At 34.6% G+C, this 19,199-nt stretch overlaps 1 long non-coding RNA gene and 2 pseudogenes across 3 annotated transcripts; all 3 read left to right on the plus strand.

Moving 5' to 3' along the window:
* The first annotated feature begins 1,402 nt into the window (after positions 1-1,402).
* On the plus strand, positions 1,403-4,126 carry LOC143554454 (uncharacterized). The gene is made up of 4 exons (XR_013139023.1): positions 1,403-1,468; positions 3,683-3,757; positions 3,897-3,950; positions 4,057-4,126. It is a non-coding gene; the product is annotated as an uncharacterized LOC143554454 (long non-coding RNA).
* A 271-nt stretch (positions 4,127-4,397) lies between these two features.
* Positions 4,398-8,597, plus strand: LOC143554453 (protein ENHANCED DISEASE RESISTANCE 2-like; annotated as a pseudogene). Its single transcript, XR_013139022.1, has 15 exons — positions 4,398-4,509; positions 4,603-4,649; positions 5,298-5,395; positions 5,546-5,641; positions 5,730-5,794; positions 6,285-6,357; positions 6,424-6,570; positions 6,667-6,846; positions 6,976-7,124; positions 7,537-7,638; positions 7,705-7,755; positions 7,854-7,990; positions 8,071-8,170; positions 8,242-8,343; positions 8,454-8,597. The product of XR_013139022.1 is annotated as a protein ENHANCED DISEASE RESISTANCE 2-like (transcript).
* Positions 8,598-12,356: 3,759 nt separating this feature from the next.
* LOC143554445 (protein-tyrosine sulfotransferase-like) lies at positions 12,357-15,121 on the plus strand (annotated as a pseudogene). The gene is made up of 9 exons (XR_013139021.1): positions 12,357-12,544; positions 12,623-12,694; positions 12,767-13,054; positions 13,134-13,274; positions 13,351-13,455; positions 13,527-13,789; positions 13,868-13,986; positions 14,063-14,206; positions 14,972-15,121. The product of XR_013139021.1 is annotated as a protein-tyrosine sulfotransferase-like (transcript).
* The last annotated feature ends 4,078 nt before the right edge of the window (positions 15,122-19,199 follow it).

Consider the following 19,199-nt stretch of genomic DNA (forward strand, 5'->3'; position numbering starts at 1 on the left):
ATGAGCCATTCATTCGGATCATTTGTTTCTTCTTCTGGACCCATTGGTCCTTTCTGTTTCGCGCCGGCCAGATTTTGTAACGTGAGATCGTCTGGAGGAGTTTCAGTCTGGCCGTGAGGGGTTGTGACGAGGGGACGGTTGCTGGTGGTACGCGTAGAATCACGCAGAACCCTCAGAACCTGCTGTCCGTCGTTAACACCCTCACGTTCAATATCCTTCAGAGCTTGATCAACGTTACGAACGCCAGAAACCATGGTGATTGATTTTTTTTATGTAGATCTGATGAGATCTGATTGCCGATGTAACTATGGATGGCGCCAATGAAGAAACGTGGATCTACTCACTGGTAGCAGATCTACTTTCCTCGGGTGTGATTATACTATTCCACCGATGGTTCTTCTGGATCTGTGTTCTTCCACCTACAAAATGAACAGCGCCGTTACTTACCCCTCAGAAAGGGACAGAGGGGTCCTCTTTGGGGTAACCCTCCGGCGTGAGAATAAGTATATGTAGGAGAAGATGATAATGTGAGAGTAAGGGAATTTGGAAAGTATTGCTTAAAATGCTGAATACTGTATGTTACTCTGTATGATTGTGTGATTGAATATGCTTCAATGTGAATCAATGTGTCTGTAACTGTGTACGTTATGATGTATTTATAGTGCTAGGGTTTCCACTGATTGAGCTGAGACCAAATTAGGGTTTTGTTGGCCTCCTCCAATCGATTTGCGCCACGTGTCCCTGGAGACACCTGGTGCTTTTTCATTGGTTATGATCACGTGGTAACCCATGAGTCATGCTGAGCTGTCCACCTTTCATTTAGCAGCTGTCAACATCAGCATATCCTTATTCCTTAAAAAGATGCCTTCTGGAAGGTTGTCTGACGTGCACAATCAAGGTTGCCCTAATCCTGATTTGGATAAGGACGAGGTTGATTATGTGCATGTGTGATATGCGCCCATCCTGAGGATGCGCGAGGTCTTCTCTTTATTCTCACGCGCAGATATTTCATGCGCATATGTGATACGCACAAGCATGTAATACGCGTCACGCGCGGATGCCCCACGCGCAGCTGCGCCATGCGCAACTGTGATATGGGTGGGCATGTATGATGCGCGAGCATGTGATATGCGCCGCGCGCGGATGCGCCACGCACGATGTGATATGCATAAGCATATATGATGCGTGAGCATGTGATACGCGCGAGCATATGTGATGCATGAGCACATGTGATGCGTGAGCATATGTGATGCTTGAGCATATGTGATATGTGCAAGCATGTGATGCTTGAGCATAAGTTTTGGCTTTGTGCCTTGATAATATCTTTGATTTCTAATGTCTTGTATATATCTTGTGGGTTGGCCCGCCCCGCTCGATGTTGAGGCGGGTACATACCTCTTCAGTTTACTACGTTCTTCAAAATCGTCGTTTCAAGAGCTTTAGATCTATCTCGCATTCATACAACAAGGTATGTTTGTTTGTTCTATATGTATTAAGTTATTAATTGGTAACATGCTTTATTCGGTATTAGAACACAAATCGGATTTTGGCCTAATTCATTCATAACGCTTATTAATCAAGAAACTCAACTCAAAACTTGATTACAGTGTCCTTATACTTAATCACTGTATATATAGCAAGCCTAAGCACGTTCTACTAAAACTAGGACACGATTAATTAATCCCATAATAATTATATATCTAGCACGTATCCTATCATAACTCGATTAGGATTCTATAAGATAATTATCCACAAACTAGTTAATATTAACTAATATATTCTTTGCACCCAAAGGAATCTCCCATAGTCATCTACCGAGCCACAGACGAGCCATGAATTCCCATCATATATCATTTTCAGCTAGTTGTTTCTGTTTATTAACTGGTATATACTGTATACATATATACATGAGGATGAATATTAGAAAGAACTCCACGGTGAATGAATTTTATTATTTTGTTTATGATTGGTTTGTTTTTTAATGTTATGTTATGTGAAATGTTCCTTTGTTATCTTAATTAGTTTTGTTATAATGCATATACTACGGATTGTATGCTATGAATTTATTGATTTAAGAAAGTTCACCTCTCCGTTGTGCGTTGATTGCTACCAAAACTGGTCGTTGTGGCGGTCATTGGCCCAGTATTTGTCCTGGACAGACCAAAAACAAAAATGATGTAAGATTTGCTTAAGGTACGTGATATAATTGATCCGTGATTACAAAGAACTTTGTTCGATTTCCTATTAGTTTAATATTCAAGTATACAACAAAGTTTTCTTGAATTATAACATACCCTCGAACCTTTTATCTAAGACAAATTTGTTTTGCTTGAACCTAGGACCTCTAGGTGTTTAACAGACTTTGTCTCTGTAAGTGGGCTATTAGGCATCAACCCCGAACCTAAAGTATTGTTTGGCTATAGGGAATAGCATTTAAGATGCGAGTTTAATTGGTTTTGGCACGTACACAGGAAGTTTGGTCCAAATGATATTCAAATTTTAATTAGCATTAATTTCATTTTGTGGGTCCTACTCAACTGCTTTGTGCAGGAAGATAAGGTTTTAGATTTGGACCGTTCATGTTTATGTCTCTTAACATTAAGGTTGGAGATGTGTGTCAAACAGTGTTGTAGTTTGTGAACCGACATATATGTCTTTTACAAGGGGTTGGTTCATTGGATCTGCTTTCTTTAGGCATCATCTCAATCATCAATATACCGTGAACTCTGACCCCTAAAAATAACAACACCTTTTAGCCTTAGAAAGAGTCAAACAGCCTCTTTGTCGAGAGAGAAACAGCCTCAATCACCAGCTAAGACCCGTAGATAAAAGTGATTGTAAGTAAACATAACATATGATGGGGAGGGAATTCAACAAAGTAAATTTGATAACCTTTTTTTCAATGTTTTATTCAACATATTATTTAATTCTATTTGAACTTGTAGTGTTTAATAACTATTTATATGCATATTTTCCGATATAAATTTAATTAAAAACGGAGTTGTATTCAAAATAAAACATCTTTTTCTTTTAACGTTTTTGAAATACACGAATCCGCTTGAATTCCAATATTTCCAACCCTACGACTTACCTAGTTTTACATTCGTTATCGAAATCACCTAGAGGTCCTTGCGGTTTTTCTACTTCACCTTTTGATACAACAACAACAATAATAATAATGATAATAATAATAATATCGTCAACTTCATAGTTAAGTGTGCACTGATGAGGGTAATTCAAGGATGAGTGACATCATGAGAACTTGGAAGCCTCCATCCAAGCAAAAAAATAACAAAGACATGAGTCACTACCTGTCAAAATGAACAATATTAGTTGGTATTTGGCCTTACCAACGTAAGTAGATATTTTGGTATGTAATAAAAAACGATTCTAGTTTTTTAAGTTTGTTTTCTATGAAACATCTGTAACCTTATTGATCAATTGTGGGTATCTACATTTTAGATGTATGTTTTTTTGTGTCATCCTTGCGTATGGACATGCTAATCTTATATGTATCATTCCAATTTTATTGCATTTTTTTGTCATTCCAATTTTATTGCATTTTTTTCTCTTTACTTGTAGATTATGATTGCAAAAAAAGAAAACAAATTTCATGCTCAACTCTTCAGCTCTATGCAACATATTTTCTAAAAATTAACATGAATTTGGTTCTTCGTTCCAGGATCCTATTAGAAGCGCAGTTGTGGACTCCAACGTTCATGTAATGGACAATGGGAGGAAATGCATTCGAGGAAAGGTATCGAAAAATTTATCTATATTTATGTCTGGTATATATATCATCTTTAGATAAAGCTATACGCGTTCGACTGCTTGACGCTATATATTTTGCTAATTGTTACTCCTTAAAGACTACTACATTATCATGTCTAATTCAGGTCTTCTTTGTTTTCACGCTCAGTGGCACCTCAAACTATGATGCTCATGTGAAGGTAAGTGCGTTGATCGGTTAATCCTTAATTTCTAGCTAATCCGAGTAGACTTAATAGTTAATACTAAAAATGTACACATGTTACTGTTACTTCCCGAAACACATAGTTAGGGGCAAGCAACCAGAAGAAGCTGCAAGATGGATCAAATCGTTTCGGGAGTTAACTCAGAAGGTGAAAATCGATTAACATTAAAAACTCATGACCATTTGCTATACTGCTATTAATGACTAAATTGTTTTAATAAATTTAGGTGAACCTGTATCCGGGAAACCTTTTCGATTGTCCGAGGTATGACCGACAACTAATATTGTTCATTTTGATCTTATACAGATAATAAAGTTGGATTAATAGTAGATTTTCAAGATAAATCTTGTCAAAGTAGAGTTAGGAACTAATTAATTCTGGTTAATATTTTATTCTTAATATATAAGACCAACTTTGATGTTCAGGTCAAACTATTCTGGTAGAGTGTGTGACATCTCTTTAGCATCAATCATGGATCCCACATCTGCGGACATGTGCGAACCATCATACTGGACAATCGTCGGTTGTCGCAATGGTAAACATGAAGCTGATGAAATGTTTTCTCATTGTGATCAAAAGTAAATGCTTATAAAGCTTTTTTTTTTTTTTTTTTTTTTTTTGGCTTCAGGTCTTAGGCTGTTTAAACAAGCAAATTATCAAGAAGGTCATAATAAGGTTTGTATGATGCCCAAATCCTTTAATGCTACCCACAACTAGGGTGAGTCTAAATATGGCGGACTTGCACCCAGAAATCGGGCCGGCAAATAACGAAATTGGCTTACTAAATAAACACACAAGTAACCTAAATCAAAGATTCATGCATCATATAAGGGTATGTGTAATGGGGTCACGAGCGTGGGGCAAGTTTACTTGTTGATTTAATTTTATTACCAAATCCACAAGCCTCCACCTCGCAATAGTTTAAAAAAACAATAAAAAAAAGCGGAGCCTTGTGAGACCATTACACACTAAGTGAGCGTGACACTCCCGTCTACGTGCCGGTAACGTGGGACCACTTTCACACTTTTTAGTGAGATCATTACACATAGCCTTACAGAAAAATAAATTAATTAATTAAGATTGCTAAAACTGGAAGAATCTTTGACTTTAAAATTTGGGCTCTAAATGACGGCATACGGATTTCCAAGACGTTTCCTTCCACTACTTAATTATGAGCCCCATAACTTCAAACGTAGGCCAAGTTATGCCCAGTTTTAAGTTTCTACCTCTGATATCCAAGTATGGGTATGCTAACTCTTGAATCAGCTCCGTTTCACACCCAAAAAAAAAATTAAAGTTAAAATTGCTTCGTCTGTATTGCAGAGAGATCAACATCCAGCATTAGCGGCTGTTAGTGTGATAGAAGAAACCCCAGAGATTATTTTCCAAACAATCATGTCTCTTGGTTCTTCAAGATCACAGTAAGAATATATATTATCTTTTAAAACATTAATCAATGCTAGAAGTTAACAACAATGTACTATTTCTTGGAGATCACTACATGAACACATATTCCACTTTTTTATCATATTATCATAATAATGTACCACTATGCTATATACATATTGCAGATGGGACTTCTGTTTCCTCAAGGGTAGTGTGATTGAACACATAGATGGTCACACTGATATTATTCACAAGCAATTAGATGGTGATTGGTTGCCTTGGTATGAATGACTCATAACGATATCGTTATATGCTTATCTTGCTATGAGTCCAACAATAAAACAGTAATTTTATTTCTGTAAATTTCAGGTCTATGAAACGAAGAGATTTATTACTGCAACGGTATTGGAGGAAGGAAGACAATGGGGCATACGGTACAAAAATTCATTGCATAAATAACTTGGTTTTTCAGGTTTCAGGATCAAATACAGATCATTCTTAATATGAAAACAGTGAGAATCAATTTTGCTGTTATTATTAGGTTTGTTTTTATAAGTATTTGCTGTTATTTTTTGTTCGTATTTGCTGATTTTCGATTATGAGACGTTATAAGTATTTGCTGATTTACATTTTGTTGTTATTATTATGTTTTTTCTTATGCTGTTACAAGTATTTGCTGTTATTATTTTATTGCTAATTTTGATTCTTTTGTTGTTATTATAAAACATTGCTTATGTAGAATGGTATTGTAGTTGGTATTGTTTCTACGTTCTCATTTTTGATAGATTGTTATTGTTTCCTACGTTCTCATGTTAAGATCATTTTGTACATGAACCTTCCCCTGGTTTTCATTTCAGATTACATCTAACTCAAGTTCTTATCATTAATAATACCGATCGTGTTTGTTTACTCCATTGCGTGCAGTTATTCTTTATCATTCTGTATTTCATAATAAATGCCCCCCCTCAAGAAGGCTTTGTCCGCGCATTCCTTAAGTGTAAGTGTAACAAAATAAAGATTTATCGAAATACTTCTGTCCTAAAACCGATTGGTACTTTTACAGGTGGCGGGTATGTGATATCGCCTGGGAATCAGTACAAACAATCAGTTGTAAGACACATGCTTGCTATTGACTGGAAATCTTGGAGACATTACACGCATAAATCTTCGGATCGATGCCTCACGATTCACATGCTTGAAGCACTTGCTGGTTGCTTCTTTACAAGAGTGTATTTTTTATATTTTCGATTTTCATCCCATATATGTTGCATACTGAATCAATGTACATGTATGCATATATTTGTAGCTTTGAGAGAACACTTCAAAACAAACTTAGACGATAACTTGTTACCTGAATTCCCGTTACAAGAACTGAAGAAAGACGGTTTGCTGCATAAGAAGGATAATGGATCAGAAGGTAAAATAGATGATGATTCGGACGAATTCTTTGATTTCCCGGAACCTTTGTTCGATGATGAATCAGAAGGTAACCGGGCTGCTGATAATGATTCTAGAATATACTCTCAGGTAATAGTATGGTTGGTACTTGATATTTTATTTAAAGGTTTCTAACATATAAATTTATAAAAGCAGAAAAAGAGTTGTTCGGATTCAGGCGCAATTGTGCGGGATGAATGTGTATCACACAACTACACAATCTCTCTTCCAGAAGAGCAAACTGGTGATCTGCCAAACAGTTGGTCAACGCCCGAACTGTCTTTGTTTCAAGTTCGCGGAGAAACCTTTTTTGAAGACCATAAGAAGGTTAGTCAAGAAACAGGATCAGATGCATTTTATTCTTAACATGAAAATAGTGAGAACCAATTTGCTGTTATTATTAGGTTTATTTTTATAGGTGTTTGCTATTACTTTTTCTTCGTGTTTGCTAATTTTCGATTATGAGACGTTATAACTTATAAGTATTTGCTGATTTATATTTTGTTGTTATTATTAGATTTTTTCTTTTACTGTTATAAGTATTTGCTGGTATTTGCTATTATTATTTTGTTCTTGATTTTGATTATTTTGTTGTAATTTTTAGGTTTTTTTCTTTGCTATTATAAATCATTGTTTATGTAGATTGGTATTGTAGTTGGTGTTGTTAAAATGGAGAACCCCCTCACACAATTTAGGGAATCCATTGGGAATGCTCTTAATGTTTGTATTGGTCCTCCAGATTGCAGTAGAAAATATATAACTACAAACTGTTGCGGTTGACTGGCTAAAATCAGACAAACGTGAAGATCATCTTGCTAGTAGACCCGAAAACATTGTTCAGGTTTGTCTCTTAATTTTTTGGTTTCTCGGTTTGAAATTTACGAAACTCACTAGATTTATTTTTCAGAATTGCGCAGCTGATAGTCGTCCAGAGTTTTTCATTGTTGTTAACTTCCAGGTAGTTAAAGTAAAAATTATGTTTAATTTGTACAAACACGGATTCAAATCAAACTCGAGTCGTGAGTAATATTTTGTATGAATGTTGTGATGAATCAGATCCCAGGTTCTATAACTTATAATCTTGCGTTTTATTATGCAACGCGTACGCCTATCAAAGATATACCTTTGCTAGAGAGATTTATAGAAGGAGATGATGCATTTAGGAATTCAAGATTTAAGGTCATCCCTCTTGTACTAAGGTGAGTAGACATTAGTTTATCATTGTATGATAATATACACTAAAGCATACATTAATATTATGGTTTGTTACACACACAAAGGGACCATGGATTCTCAGGCAGGCTATTCATAGGCCGACTCTAGTCGGTCATGTCCTAAATATCAACTACATCCGCGGGGAAAACTACTTGGAGGTAAATTACCAAATCAACTCTAGAGTTATGTTTATTATTCTTAAACTTAAATCATTTGAAAGTTGTTATAGATGGACATCGATGTTGGTTCATCGGCACTTGCAAGGGGTTTAGCCGTCAAGACTTTCAGTTGTTTCAGTAGTATAATAACTGATTTCGCGTTTGTTATACAGGTATTTGTTTTCTTCCAACTTTTGTTTCTAAGTAAATAAGTAATGATGAGTTTGGTACTAGATTTTAATGTTGGTCTTTAAGTAACTAAGAATTTATGCAAATTGTGTAGGCAAACACACGAGACGAGCTTCCAGAGAATCTACTTGGAGCAAGTCGTTTAAGCCATCTCGATATCTCTAAGGTTGTTTGGGCAAACCAATGATCTAAACCATGCGAGTTCTTTAATCCTCAGCCCGAAGGGTGTTATAGGTATTTAGGTCCAAACTAAAAGGTGATCATAAAAAAACTACAGTTGATTATACAAAAAATTAAAAAATAATAAGTAGAATATGGCTGTTTGATTTTTTCACTGGTCTATCAAAAGTTCATATGATTTGAGCCTATTAATTAGGCCATGAGACTATAGATGGTTGGGCTTATGCTGTTATTTTAGATATATAGCATCGTTGGTACAAGTTAACATGATATGTGATCGAGCCCTCTTGCCGATCAAAAAAAATACTGACAATTGACCTAGCTAGCTTTTTAAAGTTACAAGTTACAAAATATAATCATATTCAACCATGAGTCGTCGATAGTCAACTAAAATTGGCTTTATGATACCGTGTGACATGTCATGGTATAAGACCATTCCCAGTGAGGGAATCTTTCTTGGTTGGTCGGGTGTTTATTATTAAAAAAAATTCAAAATTGAATTATGTAGTCTGACTTGATCGGTGGAGCAACCCATGGTTGGGTTGGTCGGTATGCTGACATCACAATCCATTCACTCTACAAAATAGTTAATTTACTCCAACATCTAAATGAACTTGTCACATAAAATTAAAATTCTATCCAGATAATTATATAATAATTATTATTTTTGTAAACTTATCATCTAAAAATTTTAATCCAATAGAAATCAAAAAAAATTATGATAAAATATCAAAATTCATAATTTCTTTTCTTTATTTATAATGTATATTGAGATATTTATTTAATTTATTTTCTATTTAAAGTAAATAATTAAATTGTCAAACAAAAAAAATTATTTTTAAAAATATTAAAAATAATCATAATTTATATTTAGTCATTAAAAAAATAGTTGGGTTGGGTTGTGAATGAGAGTGAAAAATTGGGTTTGGTTAGATTGTGTAGGTGGAAGAGTAAGAAATTTGTTTTTTAATGAAAGTTGGGTTGAGTTTGGTTGTGAATGGGAGTAGCCTAAGTAGAGCGTCTAGTAGGTAATTGTATTACTTCCACGGGATGATTGTAAATGATTAACTAACTATTTATATTAGCTTAGTTAATCAATAGTGTACTTAAACCTAATGAGTGCATCACTATGGATCATCGACGATTTGCGCTAGTCGCCTTCCTTATCTGTATATTCTTTGTTACCTAAATCTAGCCCCCTAACACATAAGGAAGATTAACTCAGTTAATACTTAATTAGTTATATATCATTGACAAACCTAATAAAGTTGGATTTTTAACTGACAATGACTGTGAAATAAAGTTGCATAAAAATGTTGGTTTATACATGAATTTTGTTATACTTGATTTAGAAGTAGATGATTTGTGGAGAAGAAGATGAATCCCATTTAATGCATAACTGCCATTCCGCTTTCATTTTCACTATCTTTATAGGTATTTGGCAAAATATCACAACTAACCAATTCGACGAACCCAATTATGGTTATGTTCGTTATTAACGTATCGCAATGCTACCAAACCAAATGACAATTAAACTCATCAAATTGTATCGTAACAATACCCCCCCCCCCCCTTCCTTAAAACATCATTAACGTCAAGAATGAAACAATTCAAATGCTGGCGAGTCTCAAAAACTTGTGACATGCTCGATTGTGATCCTTTTCGGCGTTTCACCCCTCCAACAACAACACATGCAATCCTTCCTTTTTCATATGTAATCTGATAGAATATCTTGTTTCCATTTAGTTCATAATAATTGAATCGCAAACACACAATAGCGTACCAATTAAACACCGTTACCGAATATTCAAATTATAATTCTTTTTAACGAATTACATTTCATTAAACCAAATGCGAGGTACATCTTCAAAGTTTAATCAAATCCGAATCCACATTATATCAACTCTTTATGATCAGAAAATTAATTATTGATTTAACCATTAATAATTAGCTATTTGTGGGTGGAATCAAGATCAAACAAATAGGAGCTGGTTGAGAAAATTGGTGTAAATTCAATGTCGTGAACATACTATTATCCTTGTAATTTGTAATTTACATACTAGTTAATTTAGAGTTATCTCTCACATGTGACCTAGTGATAGGTAACTTGGGTTCACTAGTGGGAGACTCAAGTTCGATTCTCATTCGTGGTATTTTGGATATGCTGGTAATGAAGGATTTGAGCTAGTCCTTGCGAAGTTGTCAGTTCGAACCCTAAACCTACCTGGGTTTCTGTCCCACCGTGTGTTACGTCAAAGAGTTCTACTCTTGTGGTGGCACAATTAACTGGCTGCTGGTGGTATGGTTTCCCTAGAGGAACAAATGAGCCGAGCCCGAGCTCGGTTCATTTAACTTACACAGAGCTCGAGCTCGGCTCATTTCGAGCTCTATTTCCAAAGCTCGAGCTTGGCTCGTGAATAGATTTTCAAGCTTGAGCTTGGCTCGTTTACCATTTATAAATTATTTTTATATATTTTTTTCTATTATAATTTTTTGTATAAAATAATAAATATTATTTAGTTAATTTTATTTATTTTTTTATAAATATATATATATATATATATTAATAATTATTAAATATATATTTTATAAAATTATATAAATGGCAGATTCGTTTAGGCTTATGTGCTGGCTCTAGCTCGATAAGTAAAGCTCAGGCTCGGGCTCCGGCTCGTATATTTAGCGAGCTTAGTTTTAGGCTCGGGCTCGATTAAGCTTGGCTCGTTCGAGTTTTTTATCAAGCCGATATCAAGTAGCTCGCGATGTGAATATAATAGCGCCTTTAAATAATAATAATAATAATAAAAGGTAATCGGAATACGTGCCGGCCAGTTTAACTGTATCGGTTAGTTTCAGATCCGTTAACCTAATCATCCTCTAATCACTCTCGCCGCCGTCGACTCCGGCGAGCCAAAGTGCGTAATTTGAATTTATTTCTCCAGCCACCGTGATCCTGAGCTTCTTCCGGTGGAGTACGTAAATCGACGGCGTTTGTGTGCTGCACCAGATCCTATACAGGTAATCAATCACCAAAAACCCTAATTATTATTTACATTTGTTACAGTAATCTATTGGATTGGAGTTCAGTGAATGGATCATGCTCATGCTCTCAGATTACCTCTGCTGCTTCTGCTTCTTGTCAATGGTATGTACCACTATATTAGTAGGGGTGAGTAGTAACTAATAAATAATAATTGAACCGAAATTAGCTGAATTAACTGGAAAACAGTTATCAGTTTTTTTGTACCCTAGGTTAACCGGAACGAGCCGGACTATTCAAAATGTTCATATTTTTTTTGTTTTATTTTATACCTCCGTTTCCGTTTCATGTATTTATACCTCCATTTCTGGGTGGGCGTTTAGGGCACGGTTCGGTGGGGGCACAATTATATAATGAGTTTGTTAATGTTTAATTCGACGAAAAAATGGGCCGGGTAATTTAGTATTTAGTCTGTTTATGTTTAATTGGGCTAAAAATCTGAACTTTTTCTGTAGAAGGCCCGTTTTGTATACTCGTCTTTGGCACTCAAAATCTCGGAGACGGCCATGCTCCGTTTCATGTATTTATATCTTCGTTTTATGCATTAATACCTTCATTTCATGTATTTCTTTGTAAAATTTTAGCCCAAGTTTGATTTTGCTTATTAACTGAAACGAACCGTAAATCGACAAACTAACCGAATAAACCGAAAACCGATTGGTTAATTTGGTTGAGACTAATAACCAAACCGAACCGTGCATACGCCTAATGTTAGTTGTTATTTTAAAAGTTCATTAAAATATGTGTAATTGTCCTGATAATTGTTAATTTTTTTTATTACTGTTGTTTCATTGGCTTTCAGTTTATCCATCATCAAACACTCTTGATTTCGAGCATTGCGCGGCTACTGTCACGCAGTGGGCATCGTCTTCTCTTCACTCTGATACCAAAGATAGTCACATTTTAAAAGATTTGTTGTTTTTCCTTCATGTTCCAAGAACCGGAGGCCGAAGTTATTTGTATTGGTAAATTTTTTTACCTTTTATATAGCAGTCTTTGTATAGTTATATTGCAATGTAATATCATTATGCATTGGTATGCAGCTTTTTGAAGAAACTCTACACTAGCTCTCTGGAATGCCCGGGTTCGTATGATAAACTACATTTTGATCCTCGGTATGTTTATAAGCATTTAAAAGTTTAAACCTTTTTAGTTTTTAAATATCATAGCTACGTTTTTTTGTGCAGCAAACGGAATTGCAGGTTATTGGCAACTCATGAGACTATAGCATAATGACCAAACTGCCCAGGGAGAAAACATCAGTGGTAACATTACTTAGAAGCCCGATTGAGCGAGTATTTAGTGCATACGAGTTTTCAATAGAAGTTGCAGCTCGGTTTTTAGTGCATCCTAACATGACATCAGCATCAAAAACATCTGCACGTCTGCGTTTAAGAAAGCGTATTATAAGTACACTCGAGATTTGGCCGTGGAAGTATTTGGTTCCTTGGACGATGGAGGACTTATTTTTTCGGGTATGTCTGTATAAACTTATAAATCTTTTTGTTACTATCAATGATTCCTATTGAGTAACTTTTTTATTATAATGAACAGAGGGATGCTAGAAAAATAAAGGGTTTGCCTTATACTTATGGGAATGACTCGTATAACATGAAGGAAATTGTTATGCCATTGCATGAATTCATCAATCACCCTGTAGCTCTTGACATCATTCACAATGGTGCCACTTTCCAGGTATGAGTTTTGGTGACCGGTCAAACTCGGTCAACTTTATTGTGTTTGCGGTTTGCCTAAATGCTGTTGCAAATAGGTTGCAGGTTTGACAAACAATTCTAATAACCGGGAGACGCATGAAGTTCGCCACTGTGTCATGACACATCAGACTCTTGGAAAATATGTACTTGAAGTTGCAAAGGTACTTAAAAGTTTTAAAGGCTAATCGAGCAGCCGTAGTTTAAGAGTTGACCGTGTGACTTTTTGATGCAGAAACGGTTGGATGACATGTTATATGTTGGACTTACCGAGGACCACAAAGAATCTGCTACAATGTTTGCAAACTTAGTCGGTTCACAAGTGATTTCACAGTTAGCTGCATCCAATCCGGTCACTGAAGCAGTAAGTAAAAACGGGTAAATTTCATAAAACCGCAACAGTCAAATGTAAATCTTTAAAATTAGTTTTAACATTAGTTTAATTTGCTTGCTTAACAGGGAAACGACACGGTAAACGATGAAGCACAAACTGAAAATGTAACATTACTTCATTCTCTTTACATTCTTAACCACTCTAAATGTAAAACATGCTGACCAAGAGACGTTTATGATTAGATGACAGTTGGAAAACTTATGGAAACTTATGGAACTTGTGTTTCTAAGTTAAGATCGTCTCAGTCAAAAGGCGTGTTGATTCTTTTAAAAGAATATCTCCTGCAAACTTTACAAAAGAGGTATGCTTCTACATTTCTTTCTTGTATATGTTTTTTAAACTGACATGAAACTTATGTTGTATTTTGTATAATTCAGGCGCGACTTCATGTTTCTGAAGCGGTTCTTAACAAAATCACTTTGCTAAACAGTCTGGATGTTGAACTATATAAACATGCTCAGAAGATATATGCAAAATAACGTCAAGTTATGGAGCAAAAGTTGGTTGTTTCTGACAAGCCTGTAAGTTCCTTTTTAAGAAAATTGGATTTTAATAATTCAAACTATCACCTATTGGCCGATAATAATAATCCAAACTGGCATTTTGACTAATGATAATCCTAACTTTCACTTTTGTTGCCAAGAGCATTCCCGATAGCATAATCTTCACAGACTTTACACTCCATTTACATTTGATTTATACTCGATTTCGCTAATACGTTTCTCCATGTCGTTCATATCATTATTGTGAGAGAAACAAGTGAAAATCAAGTATAATATGTATTTGGCAACAAAAGTTAAAGTTAGGACGTCCGGGGAGGAAAGAAACGTCTCTACTTGGCCACAAAATTTATTTTGTACACGTCGGGGAGTTCTATTTTTCTCTTAATGGGAGTTTTGGGTATCGGTTTATACGGTTCTAACGAAGCAACATTAAATTTTGAAACATCAGTTAATCGGTCGTATCCTGTGGCTTTGGAAATAATATTCTATATTGGATTTTTTATTGCTTTTGCTGTCAAATTGGTGATTCTACCCCTACATAGTACATACATGGTTACCAGATACCCACGGAGAGGCGCATTACAGTACTTGTATGCTTCTAGCCGGAAAAAGTGAAAGTTAGGACTGTCATTAGTTAAAGTCTTGGTATGGATTATTATCGGTCAATAAGTCAAAGTTACTATCAAAATCCAATTTTCCTTTTCTGTAATACCGGTTTGGGTCAACAGAAGTCAAACAGGATTTGATGATTTATGTTGACTTGTAAATTTGCATTATTTGCAGGAGAGTAAAAGCTACATTGGTTTTACATTGGAATATTTTTACTTGATCTTGTTTGTATTCTTACTCTTCGTCTTCTTTTACTATGTAAATGCGAAAAGAAGAATATCAAAACTTAAAATATAATTATGATCAAATCATAAGTTATTGTGATACAGAATTAGTTGTAGAACATGCATGCATAAACATGGTGCTGGCTGATCTAGACTTATGATAACTTGATAAGAATATGTTGTTGCTTAGCATACAGTTTAGTAACTAACTAACACATGTTCTTTGATGGTTTGTATGATCTTATTGGTGGTGATGATGATATCACTAGTACGGACACATGCACAGCCTATAATAATAAAGTATTAAATATTAATCACATTAGTGTACCACGTTCATTTGTTCTAGATAATATATGATTCAGTTTTCACAATAGAACTTTGATTTGACATATCAAATAGTCATTTTTTTTATATTACAGGTTTGGTCCTGCTTGTTTGTTACTTTGTTTCTTCTACTTTAACGGATATTCTTAAATTTTTGACTGACCATTTTACTTTCTTAAAAATTTGAAATTATAAGCTGGCTAATAACAACTAAAATAAAGGTCATAAATAAACATGTAAATTAGGTAATTAAAGATATACACGGTTTAGGTTAAAAAAAGGATGAAATTTAAAATAGATAAAATCTAGATAAATCTTTGGTGAAGAAGCCGGAGCTCTAATTGGGGGAATCCGGTTTGCCACATGATCCGGCTTGTCGATATATATGTTCATTGTTTACGGGCCTCATACTTCACTCATTGTTAGAGGTGTACAAACAGGGTATTTTCGGAACCGAAACTGGGTAGGAACTAGTTCTAGGTATGGTTAACAAAAGTCAAAACCGGGTTTGGGTAGGAATCGGTTCCAGGTTAGTCAGGTACTTGACCGGGTTGGTGTTTTTCGGGTTTCGAGTAGGGTAGGATCGGGTTCTGACCGGGTACTCGGTTCCGGTTTCGAGTATGGCTTTGAGGAGAAATCTTATACCAGGTCCTACACGCGGGTAGGGTATGGGTAGGAACCAGGTATTTGTTCACCTCTACTCATTGTCCAATTATACTTATTTTATGGTCGACCATTTCTACCCTGTTCACCCCCATCTAGTTGGTCCAGCCAGGGTTAGGGTTGCCTAACTCTTGCTTTAGCACCTCATCTGATTCTAATATCGACGCCTTTTTGTTATAAAAATTATGATCCTAACATGTGGGAATACAATGACACGCATCCTTTGTATACGATTTATGTTAGAGATTATCTTCAAATGTAAGAAGCATAATCACGCATTGTAGAGTGAGTTTTTAAAAGAAACAAACCTTTTTAAACATGCATCGATAACACTACTAGTTTGTCTCAAATTATTGTAGAAACGTTTGTCAATAGTTTTCTCTCGCCCGCACGAGTGAAGTAGCATATCCACCTAAACAATCCAATGACTTCAAATCTTAGCCTTTCAGATGGGCTTTATGCGCACAATTCTGCAACGGGGGATATTGATCGATGTCGTTGATTGTTCGATATTGGTAATTTCAAAAAAGAAAAAAACTTGAGATTGAGAGCTTTTGTGGTCAAAGATGAAGAGTCAAGCATATGATACTAAAGTGGAATGTTGGGTTGTCCATGCTCCTTAAAAGATAGAATCCTTAAGTATAGGAGTCCCACACATCAGTTTATTTTTTAATCGTTCGACACCCCTTGTTATGATTAAGTGTGTAACTAAGTCGAACCGACTCATTTGACTTACAAGAGCTTGAGCTCATTTATTATTTATTAACTCATTTACATTCGTTTTTAATTATTTTTATATATTTTTTCAAAAACCTTAAATAAGCATAAGTTCGGCTCAAGCTTGTGTAGCTACTTAAACAAGCCATTACCAAACCAGCAATCAGCAAAGGTAAAACTTAAAAATATTCAAGGCTCGTCAAGGCTTCACGAACCAAAACAAGCTTTCCATATCAAACTCCAACTCTAGCTTCATAACTAAACGAGCTTTATTTAAGATTCGCGCTAAGTCCAAAAACTTATAAAATAAAAACATAACTACTGTAGGGACCATTAGCATAACTTAACAAAAACCTTATTCGAAAAGATTTTATGTTTTAAAATTGACACTTATTGTACCAAAAATAATCGTGTGAAACGTGAGATGTCGGTGAATGACAAGCAAAGCCGGACCCAATCCATGAACCGGGCGTTACATGTGACAGTGGACCCCACTTTTTTCATTTCTGTTGCAAGCTAATAATAATAATAATAATAATAATACTTTCCAATACGGTGTAATGATAGGAAACATAGGTTTCTCAATGAAAACCTAAGTTTAAACCCTACTTACAGCATTTTGGGGGACATGTGATCTCCAGTTCGATCTGAGGGCGTTCGGGTTTACCACCAGTGAGTTTTTGGGTTGTTTGGTTTTTCCGAAACTAGAGATAACTTGGAGACGCTTAAGTGCTTTGTAAGGTTGGGTGGGCCAGCTAGCGATGATCTTTGACTATTGGATCACCTCATACGAGATATCTAGGCATTATATGATTGTTGGACGTTAAGAAAAATATAATAATAAATATTAAATTATTATTATTATTAAAAATAACTCGCTTCACATTTACTCCATTCCTGCTCCCTCCTATATATGTTTCTTTTACCTTTTTATCACCTACACCGCACCCCACCACACCTTCCCATACACCTTCACCCTAAATAATATCACCACCATTTTCATTTCCTCCTAAACCTTCACCCCACAAAAACAAAAATAATAATAATTATTATTACAAAAAAAAAAAACAAACACAAACACACCACGCAAAGTTTTGATGGTACGGTTACTGTCGATGGAGTTACAGGTTAGGGTTGTTTATATTATATGGATATTTTGGTTTTGATTAGACGGAGGTTTTTTGTTGTATATTGGTTTATGGTTTGGTCTTTGTTTTGTGTTGTTTTCCGGCGGCGAACCGGTGGCCGGTTTTTGTGTTTAGGGTAAGTTTTGTTGGCGGCGGGCTTTGACGTTACGACGTCGTTTTGGTTTTTTTAAAATGAAAGTCGGAAATGTTCTTTATTTTTATTTTATTATTTAAACGTGGGTAATATATGTATTTGTTATGATATTAGCTCTAATTATAACAAGATTATTGAAATGATAATTGAACTTTATTATATCTGAGAGACAAGAGAGTGAAGAGATATATGTGAATTGTTATGATTAACTTCGTTACAAATACATTCTATTTATAAGGCAAAAACTACTGTGCAAAAAGTAAATTACCGACAATATAAACTATTGATGAACATTTCAATAGTTTGACAATTGTGAATAAAACGTGTGAATAAAGGTGTTTGACAATTGTGTCATCCACCTTTTCGTCAATAATTCATAACAGTATTTTCATTTTCATGGTATTCGCTCATTTCATTTTTATCATTTTTTTTATTTATTTCTTAATAAAACATAATTTAAGCAACCAGGCAACAAGCTCTGTTGCTAAAGCCCTTTTATCAATTAATAAAAGTGTTAACAAACTTATTTTAGTCTATTGCCTTTTTATTATTAAAGTTATTATATAAATTAACTAGAATGTTTAATATGTTTAGGATTATTATTATTATTATTATTATTATTATTATTATTATTATATAAACTTTAAAGCAGCTTGGACCGGTTAAGACAACATAAAATATAAGAAATTCGATGTTCTAAAAAATATTATTATTATTATTATTATTTATTTTTCTTGAATACATATGCACAGGTTCACATTTTATAAAATAAAATTAAAAAAAGGTGTGGAATAGAAATAAAAATAAACCATTTGTTGTTAAAATTTTTATAAGGAAAAGAAATAAATAAATCACATTTGTTCTTTTTTAAAAAGAAAGTTGGATATATTCGGTTACCAAAACACGCGTGGGTGTTAATTGTATTTCCTTTTTTCTTATTTCCTTTTTTCATGTATATCATGATTGAAATAATGGGCTGTCACCTTAAAATGAATTTTTAAAAAGTGTGTGAATATGTAACAGTAAAATTATTTAAAAAAAATACTCTTCCACATAATTAAAAAAAACTGTTGTAATTTTATTGTCAATGACAAGGTTGACTTTCTAAAATTTTGTTGTAAATAAAAGTGTTGTAAACTTTGTTGGAACAGTTGTCTTATGTCTGTCCCATGACACATACAACTTATGATAAG

Source organism: Bidens hawaiensis, unplaced genomic scaffold (genome assembly GCF_021521415.1).
Source record: "Bidens hawaiensis isolate Kalapana, Puna unplaced genomic scaffold, B.hawaiensis_p1.1 tig00017681_1, whole genome shotgun sequence".
NCBI classification, from domain to species: domain Eukaryota; kingdom Viridiplantae; phylum Streptophyta; class Magnoliopsida; order Asterales; family Asteraceae; genus Bidens; species Bidens hawaiensis.